Raw genomic sequence first — 13,372 nt, 5'->3', positions numbered from 1 at the left:
GGTACTCCGGTATATATCCGATAACCCCCGGAACCATTTCGGTGTCTGAATATAGTCGTCCAATATATCAATCTTCATGTCTCGACCATTTCGAGACTCCTCGTCATGTTCGTGATCACATCAGGGACTCCGAACTACCTTCGGTACATCAAAACACATAAACTCATAGTATAACCGTCATCGAACTTTAAGCGTGCGGACCCTACGAGTTCGAGAACTATGTAGACATGACCAAGACACGTCTCCGATCAATAACCAATAGCGGAACCTGGATGCTCATATTGGCTCCTACATATTCTATGAAGATCTTTATCGGTCAAACCGCATAACAACATACGTTGTTCCCTTTGTCATCGGTATGTTACTTGCCCGAGATTCGATCGTCGGTATCTCAATACCTAGTTCAATCTCGTTACTGGCAAGTCTCTTTACTCGTTCCGTAACACATCATCCCGCAACTAACTCATTAGTTGCAATGCTTGCAAGGCTTAAGTGATGTGCATTACCGAGTGGGCCCAGAGATACCTCTCCGACAATCGGAGTGACAAATCCTAATCTCGAAATACGCCAACCCAACAAGTACCTTCGGAGACACTTGTAGAGCACCTTTATAATCACCCAGTTACGTTGTGATGTTTGGTAGCACACAAAGTGTTCCTCCGGTAAACGGGAGTTGCATAATCTCATAGTCATAGGAACATGTATAGGTCATGAAGAAAGCAATAGTAACAAACTAAACGATCAAGTGCTAAGCTAACGGAATGGGTCAAGTCAATCACATCATTCTCCTAATGATGTGATCCTGTTAATCAAATGACAACTCTTTGTCTATGGCTAGGAAACATAACCATCTTTGATCAACGAGCTAGTCAAGTAGAGGCATACTAGTGACACTTTGTTTGTCTATGTATTCACACATGTATCATGTTTCTGGTTAATACAATTCTAGCATGAATAATAAACATTTATCATGATATAAGAAATAAATAATAACTTTATTATTGCCTCTAGGGCATATTTCCTTCAGTCTCCCACTTGCACTAGAGTCAATAATCTAGATTACACAGTAATGATTCTAACACCCATGGAGCCTTGGTGCTGATCATGTTTTGCTCGTGGAAGAGGCTTAGTCAACGGGTCTGCAACATTCAGATCCGTATGTATCTTGCAAATCTCTATGTCTCCCACCTGGACTTGATCCCGGATGGAGTTGAAGCATCTCTTGATGTGCTTGGTTCTCTTGTGAAATCTGGATTCCTTTGCCAAAGCAATTGCACCAGTATTGTCACAAAAGATTTTCATTGGACCCGATGCACTAGGTATGACACCTAGATCGGATATGAACTCCTTCATCAAGACTCCTTCATTTGCTGCTTCCAAAGTAGTTATGTACTCTGCTTCACATGTAGATCCCGCTACGATGCTTTATTTAGAACTGCACCAACTGACAGCCCCACAGTTTAATAAAAACACGTATCCGGTTTGCGATTTAGAATTGTCCGGATCAGTGTTAAAGCTTGCATCGACGTAACCATTTACGACGAGTTCTTTGTCACCTCCATAAACAAGAAACATATCCTTCGTCCTTTTTAGGTATTTTAGGATGTTCTTGACTACTGTCCAGTGATCCACTCGTGGATTACTTTGGTACCTTCCTGTGAAACTAATAGCAAGGCACATATCAGGTCTGGTACACAGCATTGCATACATGATAGAGCCTATGGCTGAAGCATAGGGAACATCTTTCATTTTCTCTCTATCTTCTGCAATGGTCGGGCATTGAGTCTTACTCAACTTCACACCTTGTAACACAGGCAAGAACCCTTTCTTTGCTTGATCCATTTTGAACTTCTTCAAAACTTTGTCAAGGTATCTGCTTTGTGAAAGTCCAATTAAGCGTCTCGATCTATCTCTATAGATCTTGATGCCCAATATATAAGCAGCTTCACCGAGGTCTTTCATTGAAAAACCCTTATTCAAATATCCTTTTATGCTATCCAGAAATTATATATCATTTCCAATTAACAATATGTTATCCACATCTAATATCAGAAATGCTACAGAGCTCCCACTCACTTTCTTGTAAATACAGGATTCTCCAAACGTCTGTATAAAACCATAAGCTTTGATCACACTATCAAAATGTTTATTCCAACTCCGAGAGGCTTGCAACAGTCCATAAATGGATCGCTGGAGCTTGCACACTTTGTTAGCTCCCTTTGGATTGACAAAACCTTCCGGTTGCATCATATACAACTCTTGTTCCAGAAATCCATTCAGGAATGCAGTTTTGACATCCATTTGCCAAATTTCATAATCATAAAATGCAGCAATTGCTAACATGATTCGGACAGACTTAAGCATCGCTATGGGTGAGAAAGTCTCATCGTAGTCAATCCCTTGAACTTGTCGAAAACCTTTTGCAACAAGTCGAGCTTTATAGACAGTAACATTACCGTCAGCGTCAGTCTTCTTCTTGAAGATCCATTTATTTTCAATGGCTTGCCGATCATCGCGCAAGTCAACCAAAGTCCACACTTTGTTCTCATACATGGATCCCATCTCGGATTTCATGGCCTCAAGCCATTTTGCGGAATCTGGGCTCACCATCGCTTCTTCATAGTTCGTAGGTTTGTCATGGTCTAGTAACATAACCTCCAGAACAGGATTACCATACCACTCTGGTGCGGATCTCACTCTGGTTGACCTACGAGGTTCAGTAACAACTTGATCTGAAGTTTCATGATCATCATCATTAACTTCCTCACTAATTGGTGTAGGTGTCACAGGAACCGGTTTCTATGATGAACTAGTTTCTAATAAGGGAGCATGTATAGTTACCTCATCAAGTTATACTTTCCTCCCACTCATTTCTTTCGAGAGAAACTCCTTCTCTAGAAAGGATCCAAATTTAGCAACAAACATTTTGCCTTCATATCTATGATAGAAGGTGTACCCAACAGTTTCCTTTGTGTATCCTATGAAGACACATTTCTCTGATTTGGGTTCGAGCTTATCAGGTTGAAGTTTTTTCACATAAGCATCGCAGCCCCAAACTTTAAGAAATGGCAACTTTGGTTTTTTGCCAAACCACAGTTCATAAGGCGTCGTCTCAACGGATTTCGATGGTTCCCTATTTAACGTGAATGCAACCGTCTCTAAAGCATAACCCCAAAACGACAACGGTAAATCAGTAAGAGACATCATAGATCGCACCATATCTAGTGAAGTACGATTACAACGTTCGGACACACCATTATGCTATGGTGTTCCGGGTGGCGTGAGTTGCGAAACTATTCCGCATTGTTTCAAATGAAGACCAAACTCGTAACTCAAATATTCTCCTCCACGATCAGATCGTAGAAACTTTATTTTCTTGTTATGATGATTTTCAACTTCACTCTGAAATTCTTTGAACTTTTCAAATGTTTCAGATTTATGTTTCATTAAGTAGATATACCCATATCTGCTTAAATCATCTGTGAAGGTGAGAAAATAACGATACCCGCCGCGTGCCTCAACATTCATCGGACCACATACATCTGTATGTATGATTTCCAATAAATCTGTTGCTCGCTCCATGGTTCCGGAGAACGGCGTTTTAGTCATCTTTCCCATGAGGCACGGTTCGCAAGTACCAAGTGATTGATAATCAAGTGGTTCCCAAAGTCCATCAATATGGAGTTTCTTCATGTGCTTTACACCAATATGACCTAAACGGCAGTGCCACAAATAAGTTGCACTATCATTATCAACTCTGCATCTTTTGGCTTCAATATTATGAATATGTGTATCACTACTATCGAGATTCAATAAGAATAGACCACTCTTCAAGGGTGCATGACCATAAAATATATTACTCATATAAATAGAACAACCATTATTCTCTGATTTAAATGAATAACCGTCTCGCATCAAACAAGATCTAGATATAATGTTCATGCTCAACGCTGGCACCAAATAACAATTATTCAGGTCTAAAACTAATCCCGAAGGTAGATGTAGAGGTAGCGTGCCGAATGCGATCACATCGACTTTGGAACCATTTCCCACGCGCATCATCACCTCGTCCTTAGCCAATCTTCACTTAATCCGTAGTCCCTGTTTCAAGTTGCAAATATTAGCAACAGAACCAGTATCAAATACCCAGGTGCTACTGCAAGCATTAGTAAGGTACACATCAATAACATGTATATCACATATACCTTTGTTCACCTTGCCATCCTTCTTATCCGCCAAATACTTGGGGCAGTTCCGCTTCTAGTGACCAGTCTATTTGCAGTAGAAGCACTCAGTTTCAGGCTTAGGTCCAGACTTGGGTTTCTTCTCTTGAGCAGCAACCTGTTTGCCGTTCTTCTTGAAGTTCCCATTCTTCTTCCCTTTACCCTTTTTCTTGAAACTAGTGGTCTTGTTGACCATCAACACTTGATGCTCCTTTTTGATTTCTACCTCCGCAACCTTTAGCATCGCGAAGAGCTCGGGAATTGTCTTATTCATCCCTTGCATATTATAGTTCATCACGAAGCTTTTGTAGCTTGGTGGCAGTGATTGAAGAACTTTGTCAATGACACTATCAACAGGAAGATTAACTCCCAGTTGAGTGAAGTGATTATGATACCCAAACATTTTGAGTATATCTTCACTGACAGAACTATTCTCCTCCATCTTGCAGCTATAGAACTTATTGGAGACTTCGTATCTCTCAATCCGGGCATTTGCTTGAAATATTAACTTCAACTCCTGGAGCATCTCATATGCTCCATGACGTTCAAAACGTCGTTGAAGTCCCGGTTCTAAGCCGTAAAGCATGGCACACTGAACTATCGAGTAGTCATCAGCTTTACTCTGCCAAACATTCTTAACATTGTCAGCAACATCTGTAGCAGGCCTGGCACCCAGTGGTGCTTCCAGGACGTAATTCTTCTGTGCAGCAATGAGGATAATCCTCAAGTTACGGACCCAGTCCATGTAATTGCTACCATCATCTTTCAACTTTGCTTTCTCAAGGAACACATTAAAATTCAACAGAACAACAGCACGAGCCATCTATCTACAATCAACATAGACAAGCAAAAAACTATCAGGTACTAAGTTCATGATAAATTTAAGTTCAATTAATCATATTACTTAAGAACTCCCACTTAGATAGACATCCCTCTAATCCTCTAAGTGATCACGTGATCCAAATCAACTAAACCATGTCCGATCATCATGTGAGATGGAGTAGTTTCAATGGTGAACATCACTATGTTGATCATATCTACTATACGATTCACGCTCGACATTTCGGTCTCATTGTTCCGAGGCCATATCTGCATATGCTAGGCTCGTCAAGTTTAACCTGAGTATTCCGCATGTGCAACTGTTTTGCACCCGTTGTATTCGAACGTAGAGCCTATCACACCCGATCATCACGTGGTGTCTCAGCACGAAGAAATTTTGCAACGGTGCATACTCAGGGAGAAAACTTATACCTTGATAATTTAGTGAGAGGTCATCTTATAATGCTACCGTCAATCAAAGCAAGATAAGATGCATAAAAGATAAACATCACATGTAATCAATATAAGTGATATTATATGGCCATCATCATCTTGTGCTTCTGATCTTCATCTCCGAAGCACCGTCATGATCACCATTGTCACCGGCGCGACACTTTGAGCTCCATCGTAGCATCGTTGTCGTCTCGCCAACTTATGCTTCTAGGACTATCGCTACCGCTTAGTGATAAAGTAAAGCATTATAGGGCGATTGCATTGCATACAATAAAGTGACAACTATATGGCTCCTGTCAGTTGCCGATAACTTGGTTACAAAACATGATCATCTCATACAATAAAATATAGCATCATGCCTTGACCATATCACATCACAACATGCCCTGCAAAAACAAGTTAGACGTCCTCTACTTTGTTGTTTCCAGTTTTACGTGGCTGCTACGGGCTGAGCAAGAACCGTTCTTACCTACGCATCAAAACCACAACGATAGTTCGTCAAGTTAGTGCTATTTTAACCTTCTCAAGGACCGGGCGTAGCCACACTCAGTTCAACTAAAGTTGGAGAAACTGACACCCGCCAGCCACCTGTGTGAAAAGTACGTTGGTAGAACCAGTCTCACGTAAGCGTAAGCGTAATGTCGGTCTGGGCCGCTTCATTCAACAATACCGCCGAACCAAAGAATGACATGCTGGTAAGCAGTATGACTTGTATCGCCCACAACTCACTTGTGTTGTACTCATGCATATAACATCAACGCATAAAATCTGGCTCTGATACCACTGTTGGGGAATGTAGTAATTTCAAAAAAATTCCTACGCACACGCAAGATCATGGTGATGCATAGCAACGAGAGGGGAGAGTGTGTCCATGTACCCTTGTAGACCAAAAGCGGAAGTGTTAGCAGAACGTGGTTGATCTAGTCGTACGCCTTCACGATCCGACCGATCAAGCACCGAACGCACGGCACCTCCGAGTTCTGCACACGTTCAACTCGATGACGTCCCTCGAACTTCGATCCAGCTGAGCTTTGAGGGGGAGTTTCGTCAGCATGACAGCGTGGTGACGATGATGATGTTCTACCGATGTAGGGCTTCGCCTAAGCACCGCTACGATATGACTGAATTGGATTATGTTGGAGGGGGGCACCGCACACGGCTAAAAGATCCAAGAGATCAATTGTTGTGTCTATGGGGTGCCCCTCCTCCGTATATAAGGGGGGGGAGGAGGAGGGGCCGACCAAGGGGAGGAGGCGTGCCCAAAGGGGGGGAATCCTACTCCAAGTAGGTTTTGCCCCCCTTTCCTATTCCAACTAGGAGAAGGGGGAAGGAGGAGGTGGAGAGAAGGAAGGAGAAGGGCCGCCGCCCCCTTCCCTTTCCCAATTCGGATTGGGGCAAGGGGGCCGCGCGCCACCTCCTGCTGCCTCTCCTCTTCCACCACTTGGGCCCATGAGGCCCAATAACCCCCCCGGGGGGGGGGGGTCCGGTAAGCCCCCGGTACTCCGGTATATATTCGATAACCCCCGGAACCATTCTGGTGTTCGAATATAGTCGTTCAATATATCAATCTTCATGTCTCGACCATTTCGAGACTCCTCGTCATGTCCGTGATTACATCCGAGACTCCGAACTACCTTCGGTACAACAAAACACATAAACTCATAATATAACCGTCATCAAACTTTAAGCGTGCGGACCCTACGGGTTCGAGAACTATGTAGACATGACCGAGACACGTCTCCGGTCAATAACCAATAGCGGAACCTAGATGCTCATATTGGCTCCTACATATTTTACGAAGATCTTTATTGGTCAAATCGCATAACAACATACGTTGTTCCCTTTGTCATCGGTATGTTACTTGCCCGAGATTCGATCGTCCGTATCTCAAGACCTAGTTCAATCTCGTTACTGGCAAGTCTCTTTACTCGGTCCGTAACACATGATCCCGCAACTAACTCATTAGTTGCAATGCTTGCAAGGCTTAAGTGATGTGCATTACTGAGTGGGCCCAGAGATACCTCTCTGACAATCGGAGTGACAAATCCTAATCTTGAAATATGCCAACCCAACAAGTACCTTCGGAGACACCTGTAGAGCACCTTTATAATCACCCAGTTAATTTTGTGACGTTTGGTATCACACAAAGTGTTCCTCCGGAAAACGGGAGTTGCATAATCTCATAGTCATAGGAACATGTATAAGTCATGAAGAAAACAATAGCAACAAACTAAACGATTAAGTGCTAAGCTAACGGAATGGGTCAAGTCAATCACATCATTCTCCTAATGATGTGATCCCGTTAATCAAATGACAACTCTTTGTCTGTGGCTAGGAAACATAACCATCTTTGATCAACGAGCTAGTCAAGTAGAGGCATACTAGTGACACTCTGTTTGTCTATGTATTCACACATGTATCATGTTTCCGGTTAATACAATTCTAGCATGAATAATAAACATTTATCATGATATAAGGAAATAAATAATAACTTTATTATTGCCTCTAGGGCATATTTCCTTCAAGATCATCCACCACGCACCGCCTGACGCATGCGTGTGCCTCGAGCAGCGACAGCAACGCCAAGACCGAGCCGTCCAGGAGGTTGTGGTGCCCAGGCGCCAGAACCACCCGGCCCTCATGCACGACGCTCCTTCAAGCAGTGTCAGGTGTCGGGCCTTCAACCACAAGTTGTGCCGGGTGGTTTGGCCTACCAAGTTCAAGCCAGACCTGCCTCCTTGCTATGATGGCGGCCCCACCCTACGGAGTTCCTCTAGCTCTACACGTTGAGCATTGAGGCAGCAAATGGTGACGACAAGGTTATGGCGAACTGGTTCCCCATGGCCCTCAAGGACGGCGCACGCTCCTCGTTCATGAACCTGCCCCGAGGAGTCAATCTCTTCGTGGGCTGAGCTGTACGAGCTGTTAATCGCCAAGTTCAGAGGCACCCAAGGCCGCACCCTCACGATGAGCAACCTGCGATGCGTGAAGCAGCGCCCCAACGAGACCCTCCACCAGTACATCCAGCACTTCAGCCAAGTGCGTCACAAGATCCCGTGCGCCTTGGACGAGGCCATCATCATGGCGTTCACCAGTGGCGTCAAGGACGTTCGCATGTGCAAGAAGCTCGCCATTCATGACCACCTAAGCATGGCACTGGAGCTATTTAACCTCGCCGACAAGTGCGCCAAGGCCGAAGAGGGCCGCCTCTTCCTTCACAATGACCCCGACGCGCCCCTCGATGATGGAAAGGCCAAGGGCAAGGAGGTCAAGTGCAAGGGACCTGCCGTGCTGGCGGCCAAGCCCGAGCAGAAGCACAACGCGACCGTGATGAGCCCGAAGGGAGCAACCGCCTATTCTGCGCCCACCACAACGTGCGCACCCACAACACCAACGACTGCCAGGAGCTCAAGGTGCTCCATGACGAGTGCTTGGGCTGTTGTCCTGACTGCAGCGATCGTGGCACTGGCCGGGGTGGTGACCAGTGGAACAACCGCAACGGCAACTCGCGCTAGGCCTGGCGTGACCAACCTCGCGAGGATGGCCGACGCGACCAGCCTCGTGAGGGCGCTTGGCGCGATCAGCCCCGTGAGGCGCGGCCTCAGGGCAGCGCTGCCCTTCCACCGCTGCCGCCACCCCCCAGGAGGAACGACGACAACCAGCACAACGAGGGGGCTGCGGGCTACAGAGGGAGTCCTAGATTCAGGGGTCCTTAGGTGTCCGGGCTATTTGGTATGGGCCGGACTAATGGGCCGTGGAGATATAAAGCGAAAGACTTTCCCCCATGTCCGGGTAGGACTCCCCTATGCGCGGATGGCAAGATTGGTGTCAGGATATGTTTCCTTCCTTTGTAAACTGACTCTATACAACCCTAGGCCCCTCCGATGTGAATATAAACCAGAGGGTTTAGTCCGTAGAGGCTATGAGAATTCATACATGCTAGACATCTAGGGTTTAGCCATTACGATCTTGAGGTAGATCAATTCTTGTAACCCCTATACTCATCAAATAAAATCGAGCAGGATGTAGGGTTTTACCTCCATCAAGAGGGCCCGAACCTGGGTACAAACATCGTGTTCCCTATGTCCCTTGTTACCTTCGATCCTCAGACGCACAACTCCTGTGATTACCACCTTACGTTCCGCTAGTTCGGCTAAGTTAGTAAAGGGAGCACTACTGCGATTGTGTTTCCAGTTCGTCCGGTCAAACACCTCAGTAGAGAAAGCCGAAAACTGACTGTCATGATATGGCGAGAGCTGGTCGGCGATTCGGAGACTTACTACAGATCTTTAGTGATTTACTCCATGTTATACGAAGGGCTGGTATTCGCCTAGTCGTGCGACATAGGCATCCAAGTTCGGATGACCGCATACGCACCAGGGGCTAGTACTTAGCCCCACCGTCAAACTCCTATGGCTAAGTGAAAGTAATAAAGCCGCATAGTCTGATTTCCTGGTTCGCTGCACAGACACCTCCTTTACGGACGAAGATGTTGGGTCAAGTGTGATCACGTGCTATACCGAACACCCCCGTAACATCTACGTGGGGGCTGAAGCCGACGACTGGCAAACTTTCAGAATTAAAACGGTCGCACAAGAGGAAAAATACTCCAGATAAAGGCATAAAATATATTACAAGCCTTGGTTCACAAAAGAAAGTTTTAAAAGCCCCGATACATTCACTCAAACACAACATCCTTTGAGCACTGGCCCTCTACTATACGGGCACCCGCTAGGACATCTTCGAAGTATTTCTCTGGCTTGCGGTGGTCCTTGCCCTCGGGCGGGCCTACGGTTGCCATGTCAGTGGCCTTCATCTTCACACAGTGCATCTTGACATGGGCAAAACCATCCGCGCACCCTCTATGCATGCCGAGCGCTTCACAGCTTCAACCCCGGGCAGCGCATCGACGAGTCGCCTCACCAAGCCGAAGTAGCTGTCAGGAATGGGTTTGGCTGGCCAAAGCCGAACTATGAGATCCTTCATGGCCAAGCCGGACATCCTATGTAGCTCCGGGAGTTGCTTCATCTGGTTGTTAAACAACGTCGGGTGCTCTGGCACCAGGAACTGGGACCAGAACAGCTTCTCTGTCGAGTTCCCCTCCTGGGCTCGGAAAAACTATGCCGCGTCGGCAGCACTCCTCAGACGGTGCGCAAAGGCATCTGGAGAACTCCACATTCGAGTGAGAAAGGCATATCTTTGACCCCCAAATATACTCTACAAAAGAAACGGCTTACCAGCCGCTATCTATTCGGCCTGCCAGATCTCTTCACGAGCACACCGGGACTCGGTCTGTGCCTCTTTTGCCTCCCGGAGGGCCTTGGCGAGTTTGGTCGCTTCGGCCGTAGTCTTCTCCTCCGAGGCCTCGCACTTGCCGATGGCGTCCTTTAGCTCTTTCTCCACTTCGGCCACCCTCTCTTCATGCTGGCGTCGGGGACCTATTCGGTCTTTAATTCCGCAGCCGCTTTGTCAGCGGCTGCATTATTCGCCTCGCCTCCTTGATACGTCTCCAACGTATCTATAATTTTTGATTGCTCCATGCTATATTATCTACTGTTTTGGACATTATTGGGCTTTATTATCCACTTTTATATTATTTTTGGGACTAACCTATTAACCGGAGGCCCAGCCCAGAATTGCTGTTTTTTGCCTGTTTTAGGGTTTTGAAGAAAAGGAATATCAAACGGAGTCCAAATGGAATGAAACCTTCGGGAACGTGATTTTCTCAACGAACAAGACCCATGAGACTTGGACCCTACGTTAAGATACAAAAGAGGAGGCCACGAGGTAGGGGGGCGCGCCTACCCCCCAAGCGTGCCCTCCACCCTTGTGGCCCCCCTGTTGCTCCACCGACGTACTCCCTCCTCCTATATATACCTACGTACCCCCAAACGATCAGATACGGAGCCAGAAACCTAATTCCACCGCCGCAACTTTCTGTATCCAGAGATCCCATCTTGGAGCCTGTTCTGGAGCTCCGCCGGAGGGGGCATCAATCACGGAGGGCTTCTACATCAACACCATAGCCCATCCGATGAAGTGTGAGTAGTTTACCTCAGACCTACGGGTCCATAGTTATTATCTAGATGGCTTCTTCTCTCTTTTTGGATCTCAATACAATGTTCTCCCCATCTCTTGTGGAGAACTATCCGATGTAATCTTCTTTTTGCGGTGTGTTTGTTGAGACCGATGAATTGTGGGTTTATGATCAAGTCTATCTATGAACAATATTTGAATCGTCTCTGAATTCTTTTATGTATGATTGGTTATGTTTGCAAGTCTCTTTGAATTATCAGTTTGATTTGGCCTACTAGATTGATCTTTCTTGCAATGGGAGAAGTGCTTAGCTTTGGGTTCAATCTTGCGGTGTCCTTTCCCAGTGACAGTAGTGGCAGCAAGGCATGTATTGTATTGTTGCCATCGAGGATAACAAGATGGGGTTTTAATCATATTCATGAGTTTATCCCTCTACATCATGTCATCTTGCTTAAGGCGTTACTCTATTTTTAACTTAATACTCTAGATGCATGCTAGATAGCGGTCGATGAGTGGAGTAATAGTAGTAGATGCAGGCATGAGTCGGTCTACTTGTCTCGGACGTGATGCCTATATACATGATCATACCTAGATATTCTCATAACTATGCTCAATTCTGTCAATGGCTCAATAGTAATTTGTTCACCCACCGTAGAATACTTATGCTCTCGAGAGAAGCCACTAGTGAAACCTATGGCCCCCGGGTCTATCTTTATCATATTAATCTCCTACTACTTAGTTATTTCCTTTGCTCTTTACTTTGCCTTTATTTTACTTTGCATCTTTATCACAAAATACCAAAAATATTATCTTATCATATCTATCAGATCTCACTCTCGTAAGTGACCGTGTAGGGAATGACAACCCCTATTCGCGTTGGTTGCGAGGATTTATTTGTTTTGTGCAGGTACGAGGGATTCGTGCGTAGCCTCCTACTGGATTGATACCTTGGTTCTCAAAAACTGAGGGAAATACTTACGCTACTTTGCTGCATCATCCCTTCCTCTTCGGGGAAAACCAACGCAGTGCTCAAGAGGTAGCAAGAAGGATTTCTGGCGCCGTTGCCGTGGAGGTCTACGCAAAAGTCAACATACCAAGTACCCATCACATACCCTTATCTCCTGCATTACATTATTTTCCATTTGCCTCTCGTTTTCCTCTCCCCCACTTCACCCTTGCCGTTTTATTCGCCCTCTCTCTCTCTCCATCCTCCATCTCTTTCTCTATTTGCCTCTTTTTGCCCGCTTGCTTTTTGTTTGCTTGTGTGTTAGTTTGCTTGCTTGTCACGATGGCTCAAGATAATACTAAATTATGTGACTTCACCAATACCAACAACAATGATTTTATTAGCACTCCGATTTCTCCTCTTACCGATGCTGAATCTTGTGAAATTAATACTGCTTTGCTGAATCTTGTCATGAAAGATCCGTTTTCCGGCCTTCCTAGTGAAGATGCCGCTACCCATCTAAATAGCTTCGTTGATTTGTGTGATATGCAAAAGAAGAAAGATGTGGATAATGATATTGTTAAATTGAAGCTATTTCCTTTTTCACTTAGAGATCGTGCTAAAGCTTGGTTTTCGTCTTTGCCTAAAAATAGTATTGATTCATGGAATAAGTGCAAAGATGCTTTTATCTCTAACTATTTTCCTCCCGCTAAGATCATCTCTCTTAGAAACGATATTATGAATTTTAAGCAACTTGATCATGAACATGTTGCACAAGCTTGGGAGAGAATGAAACTAATGATACGTAATTGCCCTACTCATGGTTTGAATTTGTGGATGATTATACAAAATTTTTACGCCGGATTGAATTTTGCTTCGAGAAATCTTTTAGATT

The sequence above is a fragment of the Triticum dicoccoides genome, chromosome 2A, assembly GCF_002162155.2.
Source record: "Triticum dicoccoides isolate Atlit2015 ecotype Zavitan chromosome 2A, WEW_v2.0, whole genome shotgun sequence".
Classification (NCBI taxonomy): Eukaryota; Viridiplantae; Streptophyta; class Magnoliopsida; order Poales; family Poaceae; genus Triticum; species Triticum dicoccoides.
The sequence above is the reverse complement of the archived record's forward strand: the minus strand, read 5'-3'. Positions refer to the sequence as shown.